Below are 16495 nucleotides of genomic sequence, written 5' to 3'. Positions count from 1 at the left end.
AAAATCTTTAAGAAAAAAAAAAAAGGAGGAATTAAGAGAGTAGAATTGGGAAGGGTAAGAGCCTAAATGGTGAGCCTCTGTTCCTTGTCTGGGAGAAGGCAGCTAATAGCTTCTGGGGGCATCAAGCTTCTGGGGTGACTGGGAAGGGCAGTATTGCATTCCACATTGTCCTAAAGACATGCAGGGGTTGTCTGCCAATCCTCAGAATCTAGAACGTAGAGCTGGAGGGACAGAGTTGGCAGTCACTGTCTACCAAAGTGAAAACCCAGTATAAGCCCATCCTCTGCTTACATAGAGAGTCTACCCGCTAGAATATTCCTCAAGCCCTGTTCCTGGACTGAGTGCTCTTGGGTGCTGGCAAAAGAAAGGTGGATCCCCTCTGGAAGAAGATCCTTGGTCTCTTTTAATTTTCGAAATAGTCATTTCATATAACATGTCTAGGAGAACAGAGGCATAGAGGTATGTGAGACAAAACAACGTGTCTCAGGATCAACAGTAACCATAACCATAGAATAGAAATAGACCTACCAAGATATCAGATATTAGAGTTCTTAGGTACAACCAATAAAGCAATGCACACACACTGTGTCAAGGAGATAAAAGCAGAATTAAAAGTTTTATGTAAGGATATGGAAATTTTGAAAGCAACAATGCAGATAAAAAAAAATTAGAGGGGTATCTGGGTGGCTCAGTCAGTTAAGCGACTGACTTGATTTCAGCTCAGGTCATGATCTCAAGTTCATGGGATGGAGGCCCACGTGCAGCTCTGCTTTCATTTTTTTTTAATTATTTATTTATGATAGTTACAGAGAGAGAGAGAGAGAGAGAGAGAGAGAGAGAGAGGCAGAGACATAGGCAGAGGGAGAAGCAGGCTCCATGCACCGGGAGCCGGATGTGGGACTCGATCCCGGGTCTCCAGGATCGCGCCCTGGGCCAAAGGCAGGTGCCACCCAGGGATCCCGCAGCTCTGCTTTCACTGAGGAGAAGAGGCTTGTCCCTCTTGCACTCTCTGCTTGCACTCTCTTTCTCCCTCTCTCTCAAATAAATAATAGAACCTTAAAACAATTAGAACTAAAAACTGCAATAATCCAATTAAGAACTAGATAGAAGGGTTAATAACAGTGGAAAAGAAGATCAGTCAGAAGAAATCATCCAGAATGAGGCCTAGTGAGACATAAAGATGGAAAATACAGAAATGATAAATAGGGGAAGATACAGAAAACCTAATATGTGTTTCTTTGGCAATATCTGAGGAGCTAAGAGTTAAGAATTTTCCAGAATTGATGAAATAAGCCAATCCTCTGAATCAAAAAGCCATAGGAGAGATTCCCACACGAAATAGAAATCTCGAAGGAATTAGTGAAGCCAAGAATTCCTGCTTGGCAGGTTCTTCTTCCACGACAAGGTGTGAGAGTACTTGAGGGACTTGGTGGATTTCTTTATGGTGCTGTTCTTGTGGTTTGTTTTTGAAGGTGGGAGAGAGTTGACCTGGTTTATAAGCTGAGGGAAGAAACCAGTTGAGAGTGACAGGCTGAAAATATGGGAGAGGAGAGGTAATGCATGATGTTTTTAGAGGAGCAGGGGCCCATACCGTGAATGATTATACCCATAATACTGACCATTTATTGAACATTACATGACAATATCCATTTCAGGCAGTTGTCACAAACTGATATTAATTCTTAAAATCCCTAGCAATTAGTATTTCTATTCAGACATCATTGGTAAGTTCACTGATGCTCAGGAAATTCAAAGGGGAAAAACCCAAAACAACTTGATTGTAAAGTATGGCTAGTAAACTGGGGGTACCAAGATCCACACCAGACCTTGACTTACCCCAAAGTCCTTGTCTTTCCTACTCTACCAGGCTGCTCTCAGAGCTCCAGCTGGCCTCAGAAAGCCCTTTTCTTGGCCCGAAATTGGTTAGAAGGAGGATGACTGTGGAGGTGGAGATATTTGGAGAACATAGAGAAAGGATTAGGGAGTTGAAGCAGTGCAGGCTCGAGGCTTGGTTGTTCCCAGTAAAGTGATAAGTGATATTATTTGCAGAGATAGAAGGATGTGGGAAGTCAGCAGCTAAGTAACTGCCAAGGTAGAGTCCTCTAGGGGAGAGGGAGGGAAAGGATCCGAGTCATGTGAAAGCAGAGGAGGAAGCTGAGTCAGGGGAGTGTCAAACCAGGGCAAGAGGCAGTAACCAGGGAACCAGAGTTGAGGGGCAAAGGGAGGCTAATACCGTTGACTTAGGCAGATGGCAGGCAGGATTGGGGTGACAGGAAGGCTGTGAGCCAAGCGCCCAAACCATCAATGACAGCATGGAGTGATGTTCCAGAGTCGGACCAAGGACACTGAGAAGCAGGGGGCAAACTTGAGAAACAGTATGTCATAGTCTCAAAGTATTCCCCCCCCCCCCAATATTTATTGAGTACAAAGGGGAAAAATAGTAACATCACGGTGGAGAAAAGCAGCAGATCTCACCTTAACCAAGTGATCTCAAAATGCTGTTTTATCAAAAGAGATGATGCGACAAAGCTCCCAGCTGCCTGGCAAGGACCAAGTCAATAAACAATGACTATTATTTTAGTCCTCCAGGTAATAATAGCCACATCCCCAGGGACCTACGGCCCGAAGGTCTCTCCACCTCAATCGTACCTCGGCGCAAAATTAATCTGTGCTAACGAGTCACTGCATCCCAAAGGGTTAACGAGTTGTCCCTGGGTAACCCATGTGGTTCACACATGTGCCCTTGAGGGGTCTTCCTTAATAAATGGAGGGATTCCAACGGTAGAGATTCAGGCACGGCGGCAGGGTTGAGATAACGGCTCCTGGCTGGGGTGAGGGTCAGGGAGTTTGGGGTCTCGAACCGAACCGGGAGCCCCGCGGTCCCGCGCGCCCAGGGCTGAGGCTCGGGTCTCTAACCGCGCAGCTTGCGCTCTGGGTCCCTCCCGCCCGCGGGGCCGCCCGCTCCAGGCTCTCCGCAGGTGGGGGCGTGGATGTGGGGGGGGGGTGCAGATGCTGCACCTGCATCCCGCGCCGGCCTGGCCGTGGGGGCGGGGGGAGGAGCCTGCAAGTCCCGCACCTGGCCGGGAGCCCGTCCCAGCGGACGTGCGACTGTGCAGCGGCCGGTGCCGGCCCTGACGCTCCCGGGACTGTCTCCTCGAGGAAGCGCGCCGGTGCCCCCTAGTGGCCGAGCTCCGGGCCTCCTGAGGTCCCGCGGCTCTGCGGGGACCAAGGTGCAAAGGACCTAGAGCGACCTAGAGCGACCTAGAGCGACCCCGGCCTGCAGGGAGCTGGGAGCAGTGTCCCCCGGGGGGTGTGCGGACCGGGGCTGGGCTGGGACGGTGGGGATGGCACAGTCCTCGAGTGAGCCGGGTCTGAGTCAGCTCGGGCCCAGGAAGGCTGGAGGCCTCCTCCTGCTGTCCCCTGTCCCCCACGCTGGCCTCAACTCCTCTCAGGTCTTCATTGTTCTTGAGGGAAAAGGGAGAAATGAGTATCTATGTACTGGGCAAGTGCACTTAGTCATGTGGAAACTCACTACTTCTAAAAGGATTTGAAGTGATCAGGAAGATCTGAGGATGTTAAAAACACGATAAAGGATGGGGGGTTGCGGTGGGTAAACAGAGGGGTGAGGTTAATACTTAAAATGACTCTTGAGGGGAGCCTGGATGGCTCAGTCGGTTAAGTGTCTGCCTTTAGCTCAGATCATGATCCCGGGGATGTTGGGATCCAGCCTGAAATTGAGCTTCCCCCTCAGTGGGGAGTCTGCTTCTCCCTCTGCCTCTCTCTCCCCCCACTCCTTGTTTATGTTCTCCGCTCGCTCTCTCAAATATATAAATAAAATCTTAAAGAAAAAAAAAATGACTCCTGAGGCCCTGAACAGGTACTATAGACCGGAAGACTGGAAACAGAATGTTAAACTTCCAAATCATGAGAGCTTTAAAAAGAAAGAAACCAACAAGACTCAAACAGTCCTTCAAGCATCAGGAACAAAAGACCAAGGGGAAAGGAAATCATGGAACTAAAAAACTGACTGAGCCACCCAGACATCCCTCACTGGGGCCTTTCAAATAATGTTGAATAATAATGTTATAGTGAGCATTTCTTCCTTGTGCTTAATTCTAATGGAAATAGCTTGAGGGCTTTACAGTGTTTTAGTAAGTTATCTACTATTAATTTTTTTGGTAAATATTCTTTATTATATTTAAGAAGTGCCCGTCTATTCCTATATTACCTTTACTCTTCCAGTCTTTTCTGTGGTAACCGATCTATTTAAATTTTCTGTTTCTGGGGCAGCCCTTGTGGCTCAGCAGTTTAGCGCCGCCTGCAGCCCAGGGCGTGATCCTGGAGACCCAGGATGCAGTCTCCCTGCATGGAGCCTGCTTCTCCCCCTGCCTGTGTCTCTGTCTCTGTCTCTCTCTCTCCCTCTGTGTCTCTCATGAATAAATAAATAAAATCTTTAAAAATAAATAAATAAATTTTCTGTTTCTTTTGGTGTCAATTTTGTATTTTCCTAGGAATTCAACAATTTTCTCTAGATTTTCAAGTTGGTTGTCATAGAGTTATATGTAGTATTGTTTTACAATTTTTTTCCTTTCTTTTATATCTGGTGTTCTATGATCTTTCTCATTTTTAATCTTGTTTGTATTTGATTTTTCTCCTTTGTCTTTAATGGTGGGCATGAAATATCTGTTGATCTTATAAAAAATTAAATTTGGCATGGAATTGCCATATGATCCAGCAATTGCATGCCTGTGTATACATTCAAAAGATGAAAGCAGAGGGTGCCTGGGTGGCCCAGCGGTTTGGTGCCTGCCTTTGGCTCAGAGCATGATCCTGGAGTCCCAGGATCCCTGCATGGAGCTTGCTTCTCCCTCTGCCTATGTCTCTGCCTCTCTCTGGGTCTCTCATGAATAAACAAATAAAATCTTAAAAAAAAAAAAAAAGATGAAAGCAGGGACTCAAACAGTTACTTGTACACTTGTTCATAGCAGAATTATTCATAATAGCCAAAAGGAGAAACAATCTAAGTGTCCAGCAACAGATAAGCAAAGTGTGGAATATACATGCAATGCAATATTATTTGACTGTAAAAGGAAATGAAATTTTGATATATGCTACAATATGGATATACCTTAAAAACATTATGCTTAGTGAAATAAGCCAGACACAAAAAGACAAATATTGTATAATTCCACTTACATGAAGTACCTAGATTCGGCAAATTCACAAAGAGTGGAATAGAGGTTACTAGGGGCTGGGGGAGGGAGAAAGGGATTGTTTCATGGGTACAGAATTTTTGTTGGGGACAATGAAAAAGTTTTGTATATAGGTAGTGGTGACAGTTACACAACATTGTGAATGTATTTAATGTCACTGAATTGTACACTTTTTAAAAAAAATTTATCCATGAGAGACAGAGAGAGAGTGAGAGAGAGAGAAAGGCAGAGACACAGGCAGAGGGAGAAGCAGGCTCCATGCAGGGACCCGATCCCAGGTCTTCTGGATCACACCCCAGGCCGAAGGCAGAGCTAAACCGCTGAGCCACCGGGGCTGCCCAATTGCACACTTTTGAATGGTTGAAATGACAAATGTATTACGTATATTTTATCACAATACAAAAATTAGGTTTAAGATTTATTCTTTCCAATATATCATTGCCGATTTCACTAATTTTGGCTTTTCCTTAAAAATTGTTTTTTCTAGGGGTGCCTGGGTGCCTCAGTTGGTTAAGCATCCAGCTCTTGGTTTCAGCTCAGGTCATGATCTCAGGGTTCTGAGATGGAGCTCTGCACTGGGCAGAGAATCTGCTTCTCTCCTTCTCCTTTTGCTCCTCTCTCAAATAAATAAATCTTAAAATTTTTTTTTCTAAAAAATTGAAGTATAGTTGACACACTGTGTACACTAGTTATGTTACACTAGTTACACTAGCTTTAGGTGTACAAGAAGTCTGTACATTATGCTAGTCTATATACATCACAAGTGTAGCTGCGAACTGTCCCCATACAGCCCTATTACAATACCATTGACTGTATTCCCTATGCTGTACCTTTCAACCCCATGACTTGCTTATTCCATAATTGGAAGCCAGTATCTCCCACTCCCCTTCACCCATTTTGTCCATCCTTCTACCCTCCTCTACCCTGGCAACCATCAGTTTGTTCTCTGTACTTATGGTTTGTTTCTGCTTTTAGTTTGTTTACTCTTTTTTTTTTTTTTTAGATTCCACATATAAGTGAAATCATATGGTACTCATCTTTCTTGGTCTGACTTATTTCACTTAGCATGATACCTTCTAGCTCCACCATGTTGTTGCATATTCTTTTATGGCTGAATAATATTCCACTGTATATATAGACCGCATCTTCTTTATTTGTTCATCTGTCAGTGGACACTTAGGTTGCTTCCGTGCCTTGGTTATTGTAAATAATGTTGCGATAAATATAGAGGTACACATATCTTTTTGAATTAGTGTTTTCATTTTCAGTAGTGGAATTACTAGATCATGTGGTATTTCTATTTTTATTTTTTTTTTAAGACTTTGGTTAATTTTTTTTTAAGATTTTATTTATTCATTTATGAGAGACATACACAGAGAGAGGCAGAGACACAGGCAGAGGGAGAAGCAGGCTCCATGCAGGGAGCCTGATGCGGGACTCGATCCTGGGACTCCAGGATCACGCCCTGAGCCAATGGCAGGAGCTAAACCACTGAGCCACCGAGGCGTCCCTCTATTTTTAATTTTTTGAGGAATCTTCACACTGTTTTTCACAGTGGCTGCACCAATTTACATTCCCACCAACAGTACATAAAGGTTCCCTATTTTCCACAACCTTGCCAACACTTGTTATTTCTTGTCTTTTTGATCCTATCTATTCTGACAAGTGACAGTTGATATCTCATTGTGGTTTTGATTTGCATTTCCCTGATGATGAGTGATGTTGAGCATCTTTCAATGTGTCTGTTGGCCATCTATATGTCTCCTTTGAAAAAATGTCTGTTCGGGTTTTCTGTCCTTTTGCTAATCAGATTATTTGGTTTTTTTGGTGTTGAGTTTGGCTTTTATTTTTATTAATTACTTTGGCTGGATTATTTGTGGTTCATTTTTGACTTCCTAAAATGAGTTATTAATTTCTTTGATTTCCATCTTCTTTAATAATGAAGGCACTTAAGATTATGATTTTTTCCTTGGATATGGGTATAATATACCAAAACATAGGTTTCATTACTTTCTAGATACTTTTTAAATTTCAATGTTGATTTAAAAAATCAAAATTTAAAAAATTTCAATGTTGATTGATTTAGAGATTACTTTTATTCTAAGTAGTTAATAGTTTGGGAAGGTCTTTATTCATTATTCATTGTATTCTAAAATATTGATTAGAAAATATATTCTATGAAATTTTCACTTTTTTGAATCTGTCAAGTTTTATTTATGGCCACAAAACAGTGTGGCCAGTACATGATGGATATTTCTTTTACAGGACAGGTGAGTGCTTTCTTGCATGGGTATACAATTCTTAGGTGACTCTCATTTCTTTCAATATCTTTTTTCTTTAAGATCTTATTTATTTATTCCTGAGAGACACACAGAAAGAGAGAGGCAGAGACACAGGCAGAGGGAGAAGCAGGCTCCATGCAGGGAGCCTGACAAGGGACTCAATCCCGGGACTCCAGGATTGCACCCTGGGCCAAAGGCAGGCGCTAAACCTCTGAGCCATCCAGGGATTGGATTCCCTCTTTCAATATCTGTAGTGTTATTCTTCTGTCCGTAGCTTCTAGGCTTGTGATTTAAAAATAAAAACACATCTTACCTAACTAGTAATAGAAGGGAACTTCATTAATATGGTAAAGTGCCTACAAAAATACTTATAGCAAACATCATAATTAATGATAAAATATTAGAAGTCTACCTCATTCTCTACCTTGAGATAGGGAATAAGGCAAGATACTCAGTTTCACCACTTCTGTTTAACATATTATTGGCTCTCCTAGCCAGTATAATAAGGCAAAACAAAGAAAAAACTTATGCAATTAAACAGGAAATAAAACTGCCATTAATTTGTATTCTGCATATTTGTATTCTTCTTTACATTATATCACTTATATAAAACTGAAAAACATACACAACTTAACAACATTTCATTTAGGGCTACATACATATGTTGTAAAATTGTAATAAGCAAGAGAATGATAAACACAACATTCAGAATAATAATTCCTTGAGAAGAAGAGGGCACGTAGGGGACTTCTAAACATGCAGTAATGGGGGTGGTTCAGTTGGGAAGTGTCTGCCTTCAGCTCAGGTCATGATCCTGGAGTCCTGGGATTGAGTCTCACATCAGGCTTCCTAATGAACAGGGAGCCTGCTTTTTCCTCTGCCTCTCGCCCAGCTTGAGCACTCTCTCACTTGCTCTCTCTCTCTCTCTCTTTCTGTCAAATAAATAAAACCTTAAAAAAAATAAAAATGCAGTAATATTCTGTTTCTTAAGTTGGCTGATGGATACGCAGATATTATTCTTTATATATTTTATATACATGATTGTGTATTTTTGTAGGTATGAAATACTTCATAAAAAAAGTAGAAAATGTGAAAGACTTTAAAAATGAACACTATTATGTATGTATAATAATAAAATTAATGTAAAAAAGTATACAAAGAAAAATGTTAAATTCTTTATTGTCCTTTAGTGCCCTACACAATTAGATAATGTGATTATGTATGTGGAAATCTAAAATAATCTATACACAATATATTTATTTAATAAGTAGATTTAAGAAGGATGCTAGAAGCAAGGTCAGTATACAAAATCAGCTCTCATTTGCTCATTTCATTGCAACATGCAACAATAGGAAATAATCTCACAAGCGTAACAGAGTGAAAGAAGCAAAGGATAAAAAAATCCCACATAGTATCATATCATTCCATTTGAATAGTGTTTACAAAAGGCAAAACTAACCTATGTTGTTTAGTGATACATACACAGTTTACTTCAGAAATCAGTTATTACAGGAATTAGAAATTCTTCCCTCTACTGGGGAAGAATCTACATAGAGCACAGTGGGGGAGGAAGAAGCCTTCTAAGGTGTTAGGGCATTGACAGTATTGCATACATATTATTATACAAAATATATATATATATATTCAGTTTGCTATCTGTATATGGATTATAAAATCCCAGTTTTCTGTGTGGAGATATATACCATATTTATTATAGGAAAACACAATATCGAAGCTGTCAACTTTGCAAATTAATCTATGAAGTTATTGTTTTAATCAAAATCCCAACAAAGATTTGTATGGAATTGACAAGCTAATTAAACAATATATATGTATATTTCACTATGAAAAAGCATGTGAAGTACTAGAATAGAAGATGAAAGAATTAAAAAATAAAAATCTTGGAATGGGGAAAGTCTTTCTAGGTAAGGGGCAAAACTCAGAAACCAAAGGAAAAAAAATGGACATTAAAAGAAATTCTAAGTGGGGAAATAAACACAAATACAAAATAAAAAATACATGAAAAGTTTGAGAAATAATAAAATAACTGCAACTCATATGTCAGATAAATGGCCAATTTCCCTATTATATCATAAATGCTTACAAATCAATAAAGGCAAAAATAGAAAAATGGACATAAGGCAGAAAAAGATATACAAATGGTTGGACAAGGAAAGACACTCCATTTGCCCATAAATGAGGAAATGCCAATTGAAAATAAAAATGAGATGTTTATTCATTAAGAAATTTGATCATATAAAGTGTGAGCGTGAAGGAAGGCAATGCAAACAGGCATTCTCTTGCATCTGTTGGAATGGTAAATTGTTGCAGTCTTTTTTAGAAAGCAATTTGGCGAAGTCTATCAAAATTACATATGCATTTCTGTCTGTCCATCTTATATTTCTGTATGTGTACAGTCATATATACTTTAAGGCTATTGATTGCCATGTTGTTGAGGAAGCCTGGAAACAACTTAATGGTTACCAATAGGAAACTGAAAATGAACTACTGTTTAGCTATTTGCATAATGAGCTAGAAAGATTACATATAAATTGTTCAATGAAAAAAAGCTGAACTGTTGTATATTTTATGCTTCCATTTGTGTCAAAAATGGATGGGATCAATTTTGGGAAAGCATCAACCATATAAATAATTGTAGGACACTAACATATTCAAGGACTTCTAAGCAGCAGATGTTTTGGAAAAAGCTAATGGGAGCCTGAAAACCTGGGCCATTGAATTTCATTGCATTGTTTTACACTTTATACTTTTTGGCATTTTATAAATTTCTTCTACACCTCTCTCCCTCCCTCCACCAACCCACAGTTTTTTTTTTTTTTCAATTTTCAATTGCTTTAAAAAAATATTTTGCCTTTTTCCTTCCTCCAAAGGTTCTAACACTTTTTATCAAAGCTGAGAAAACTAGAGTAGACTTTTCCCATGAACCCAATCTGCAAGTCATTTAAATTCTTCAATACTAAAAAATACACAGTTAAAATGATAAGTAAAGGTGTTTTTTTCAATTATGAAAATGAATCTTAAAGTATCCAGTAATAAACCTAATAAAGGGTGTTAGATGTATATGGAAAACATGTAAAACTTCATGGTAGGATGTTGTAGACCTAAATAAATGGAGATATTTGCCATGCCTATATATATTGTTTAAAAGATCCAACATCATAAAGATGTCAGTATCCCAAAATTAATCTGTGAAGTCATTATTTAAATCAAAACCCCAACAAAGATTTTATAAAAGAAGCTAACTCTAAAACATATATGAAAATGTAAAGGAGGGGATCCCTGGGTGGCTCAGTGGTTTGGCGCCTGCCTTTGGCCCAGGGTGTGATCCTGGAGTCCCGGAATCGAGTCCCGTGTCAGGCTCCCGGCATGGAGCCTGCTTCTCCCTCCTCCTGTGTCTCTGCCTCTCTCTCTCTCTATGTCTAAAATAAATGAATGAATGAATGAATGAATGAATGAATAAATAAATAAATCTTAAAAAAAAGAGAGAAAGAAAATGCAAAGGACACCAAATAGTCAAGGTATTCTTGAAAAAATGTGAGAATACATGCTCATTCAGAAATCAAGACTTATTATCAAGTTACAGTAATTAAAAGAGGGTGGTATTGCTAAAAAATAGACAAATAGACCAAAGGAATAAAATAGAGAGCCCCCAAAAAGACTAACGCATTTTGGGAAATTTGGTTTATGACGAAGCTAGCATTTCAGATGACTGGAATAAATGGTGAGAGCACAATCGTTATCCATATAGGAAAGATCTCTCTACAGCTCCTTTCACAAAGAATCGGATGTTGGACCAAATATAAAAAAACAAAATTTTTAAACTTTTAGAGGAAAATATAGGGAGACTTAGGACCTTGAAACAAGAAAAGCCTTTTTTAACCAAGTCACCCAAAGCACAAACGATTAAGAAATAAATTAGGCTGCATTAGCATTTACATTTTCTGTGCCTTAAAAGACACCATAAAAAGTTATAAGATAGGCCATGGGGTGAGTGATAATATTTGCAATACATCCATCTGAAAAAAGAATCATATCCAAAATATATAAAGAATTCTTAAAAATCAATAAGAAAATTACAGCAACCAATAGCAAAATAGGAAGAGGTTGTGGACAGGAGTTTACAGAATAAAATATACAAATGATCAGTAAGCATATGAACAGCTACCTAACTGAAACCTCATAGTAATCAGGGAAATGCAAATTAAAACCATAAAGAAATAATACCAAACCCATTAAATTGGGGAAAAAATCTGACAATCCCAAGTGTTGATGAAGATTAGGAAAAAAAAAAAAGAAGATTAGGGACACAATAATTCATCCATTGCTGTTATGATCACTTTGGAGATCAAGTGGGAAGTAATTAGTAATGTTGAAGTGAGGCATCCTTTGCAACCCTGCAGTCCCAATCCTAGGTGTGTACCCTATAGAAACTCTCACAGGCACAGGAGATATAGACTAGACTGTCCATAGCAGGACTGTTAGCAATCAGGACAAAATGCAAACAGTCTAAATTTTCATCAGTAGGAGAATGGATAAATAAATTTAATATAATATTAACACAATAGTATACTATACTTCCATGAAAATGAAGTTTTATATATAAAGGAGACCCCAGGGATCCCTGGGTGGCGCAGCGGTTTGGCGCCTGCCTTTGGCCCAGGGCGTGATCCTGGAGACCTGGGATCGAATCCCACGTCAGGCTCCCGGTGCATGGAGCCTGCTTCTCCCTCTGCCTGTGTCTCTGCCTCTCTCTCTCTCTCTGTGACTATCATAAATAAATAAAAATTAAAAAAAAAATAAAGGAGACCCCAAAATTTAGGTAGCACCACATGCCAGGCTCTATTCTAAGTTCTTTATAAATATTAGCTCATCTACTGAATGAATCTGAGCTAGATGTATCAACCTGAGTCAGTATGGATAAATCCCCAAAGCACCACGTTGATGGAGAAAAGCAAATTACACAAGTATTCATGTAGTACTTTATCATGTATGTAAAGTTTGAAATATTTAAAACAGGATTATATGATGTTCAATAATTTGTTCATATATAATAAATGTGTATAGAGCAGTTACCAGTGGGGTGAGGATGAGAGCGATGCTGGGGAGTAAGTGAGGGTCCCTGAGGGGCTTCGCCAGAAAGACACTGCACAATGTCCACCATCACCAAACTATGGAACCAGCCCAGATGAAGGGATAAAGAAGATGTTGTGTATATATAATGGAATATTACTCAGCTATCAAAAAATGAAATCTTGCCATTTGCAATGATGTGGATGGAACTAGAGCATATCATACCAAGCGAAATATGTCAACCAGAGAAAGACAATTATTATACAATCTCATTCATATGTAGAATTTGAGAAACAAAACAGAGGATCACAGGGAAAGAAAAGAAAAATTCAAACAAGACAAAGAGCGCCTGGATGGCTCAGTTGGTTAAGATTGCTCTAGGCTCACGTCATGATCGCAGGGTCCTGGGATGGAGTCCCACCCATATCAGGCTGCCTTCTCAGTGGGGAGCCTGCTTCTCCTTCTTTCTTTCTCCCTCTGCCATTCCCCCTGCCTGTGCTCTCTGGCTCTATCCAGAGATAGAGCCAGAGAGCTCTACCAAACAAACAAACAAACAAACAATCTTTAAAAGAATAAAAAATAAAATGAAATCAGAGAGGGAGACAAACCATAAGAGACTCTCAATCATAGGAAACAAAACTGAGTTCACTGGAGGGGAGGCGGGTGGGAGGGATGGGGTAACTGCGAGATGTAATGAGCTCTGGGTATTATCTAAGACTGATGAATCACTGACATCTACCTCTGAAACCCATAACACATTACATGTTCATTGATTGAATTTAAATTTTAAATAAAGGAAAGATGTTGCATTTCTAATGTTTAGTGATAGCTAAACTATTCTCATATCTCAATGTATCTCTGAGATCGTTCATAAAACAGTATTTTTTAAAAAAAGAGAAAAATCACCTACTTCCATTTAACTGATTTTCCTCCAGTCTTCTACGCTTGATTTATATACTTGTGACTGTCCCGTATATACTCTGTCACTTGGGTGCTTTCTCATTTTTCAGTACAAAGGATAACTGTACTTGGAGAATATTCGGGATTATTCCTTCAGATACATCTTCACAGGTAGCATTACAGCAGCAGGTTACAGGTGTGAGCGCCCTAAGGCTCTCAGTGCTCCGGAGCTGGACCAGTTCGCCCTCACACCGCCCAGCGGAGCACTGGTGCCACCGTTTCTTCTGCAGCGTTGTCAGCATTAAATATTCTCGCAAACAAACCAACCACAAAAACCAAGAAAGAAGAAAAAAAAAACCTATTTTGGCCGGTGAGAATAGAAGCTTATTTCTATTACTTCGAGAAACACGTTCCCCAGCTGCTTATCATTCGTTTATAAAGGGAGAAAAGCTTTACTGCGGAGGGCGCTCTGGGACCCGCAGTCCTTCCCCGGGGTGGGGGTGGGGGCGCCCCGGCAGGTGCAGCTCCGAGGGTCCGGGTCCCGCCTGGCCCACGCAGCCCTTCCCCCCGCCCCGCTCAGCGCCGTGGGGACCGTGGGGACCGTGGGGACCGTGGGGACCGTGGCTCTGATCCGGGGCGCCCCCTTCCCCCCAAGCACAGCCAGGTCGTCGGGGCCATAGTTTACTTTGCACTCTCGTCTCCTGCCTTGGGTTCACGCCTGGGTGGGTGGGCGGGGGCTAATTCACAGGGCCCTCTCGCAGCGGTCCTTGGGCCTCTTTTCACCCAGTGACACAGGCCATTGACGTCCCGCCCACAGAGCGGGGCACACAGGGCTCCATTCACCCTTCCTAGGCCGGGGGAGAGGGGTGGGCGGTCCCCCACCCCACCGCGGGCCACACACAGGCAGGGTGGGACTCGAGGAGCTCGTCCTTTCCCAGGGGCAGGGCTGGAATTTGGGGGGGAGGTGGGAATTGAGGAAGTTGGAAAGGGAGGAGTGAAGAACTGGGTGAGAAGTGGGAGGCTGTTTCAAGAGATGGGGGGGGGGGTACAGTGGGAGAAGGGAGACCAGAGGGGGGAGGAAGGGAGGGGTTGAGGGCAGGTTTCCCCAACCAGAGAGGTAGGGACCTAATGGGGCTCAGGTAGGAACCTAATGGGCCTCAGGAGGAAGGGAGAGACAGGGGAAGGATAGGGAGATGAGGTAGGGCTCAAAGAGGAGATCCAGAGAGCAATGGGGGTGGGGGGTGGGGGAGCTTTTCAGATCCAGCTGGGGGTTACAGGAATGAGAAGGGAATGTGGACTAGCAGGATGAAAAGAATTTCAGGAAAGAGGAGGAATTGGCCTGGGGCGGGCGCAAAGGGGGGTACCACGCCTGCAGGACCTGGGAGGGCAAAGGGCTCTGCTTGGAGCCTCCATAAGGGGAGAGAAGTGTTCAGCTCCAGGCCAGGTGGGGGAAGGTGATGAGGGAGGTGGGCAGTGTGCACTCAGCTGTGGAGAACAGGCAAGGATAGTGCCTCCTCAGCTGTCAGGAGTTTCCTGGAGATGGACTCTGAAGGGGCCAAGGGGTCACCTGGAAAGTGGGGGAAAGGACCCCTCAGTGACAGAAGAGCACCCTGCTGGAGGGAAGATCTGAAGAAGCACAGGACGGCTTTGGGAAGCCCAAGGTCCTCCAGGGACCAGCTTCTTTTCACAGGGAAAAATCCCCACCAGTGAGAGATGAAACAGATTATGGTTTAGCTATGTTACAGGAAACTGTAAAAATGGTGCTGTAAGTCCACGCTTCTCAAACTGCGCCTGCTTGTAAATCCGCTGGGAGAGTGAATTAAAATGCAGATTCTAAGTCAGCAGATCTGACGTGGCACCTGAGATTCTATATGACTCAGAAGCTGCCAGGTAATTCTTGTGCTGCTGCTTCAGGACCACAGGACGAGCCGCAAGAGTGTAAGGGATTGTAGCTTAGGGGCCCCTGGTTGGCTCAGTCGGGAGAGCATGGGACCCTTGATCTCAGGGTTGTGAGTTCAAGCCCCACATTGGGCGTACATCACAACCTACTTTAAAAAATAAATTAAATAATTTTTAAAAAGAGAAAAAAGGAATTATGTATCAATATGAAGAAATATCTAGGTTATATGATAAAATGAGAGAGCAGTCTATGTGGGATGAACCCTGTTTTCTTTTTAAAGTGTTTGTCTTACACAAACACACAAATGTGTACAGCTACACATACACGAAAGGTGCAAAAACATACCACCTGTATCTTTTTCTGGGAGATGGGATTCCAAACGATATTAACTTCTTACTTTTTGCTTATGTCTATTTTCTAAAATTTCTTCCATAAATGCATGCTCCTGTTGTAAGCAAAAAGAGTCTCTCAAGACCACGGAAGTTATTTATTTTAAAAAGAAGACTCACAGGGAAGTTCACAGCTCAGCCTCTGTGGGAAACTGGATTAGTTGCTCCTCCTCTTGAGCTCAGAGCATCTATTTACAGGCTGCTGGGGAGGGGCCCCATAGCCCCTGGGGCTTGGCAGGGGGCTCAACTTATCCCCTCAGTAAATGTGTGCTCACTTAAGTGAGCTTCCGGGACAGGTCCCACTGAGGGAAATTTGGTTCTGGCAAACTCTAGGAGTATGTTTAAATGGCAGTGTTAAAGGGAAGTTTTCTTATTGGCTATTACTTATATATGTATATGGCTATATATGTATGCCTTGTATTATGTGGGAGCGCTGAGCCTAGAGACCTGGGTAGCCCTTTCCATTTATACGTCATCTTATTATTTGTACTTTCTTATTGATCACCTCATTTGATCCTCTGAGGTAAGTGTTCTCATTATCTCCTTTTTATAGTGGAAGAAATTAAACCTCAGAGAGTTAAATAAACTTGCCCAGGGTCAATATCTAGTGAGGGGCAGAGCCCTGGGCTTTTTAATCCGGAATGTCTGACTCTAGAGCCTAATATCTTAGCTAATGAAATGTCCTGTATCTCACAAGATGTCAGACCCAGGTGCAGAAAC

Source organism: Vulpes vulpes, chromosome 3, assembly GCF_048418805.1.
Source record: "Vulpes vulpes isolate BD-2025 chromosome 3, VulVul3, whole genome shotgun sequence".
Classification (NCBI taxonomy): domain Eukaryota; kingdom Metazoa; phylum Chordata; class Mammalia; order Carnivora; family Canidae; genus Vulpes; species Vulpes vulpes.
The sequence above is the reverse complement of the archived record's forward strand: the minus strand, read 5'-3'. Positions refer to the sequence as shown.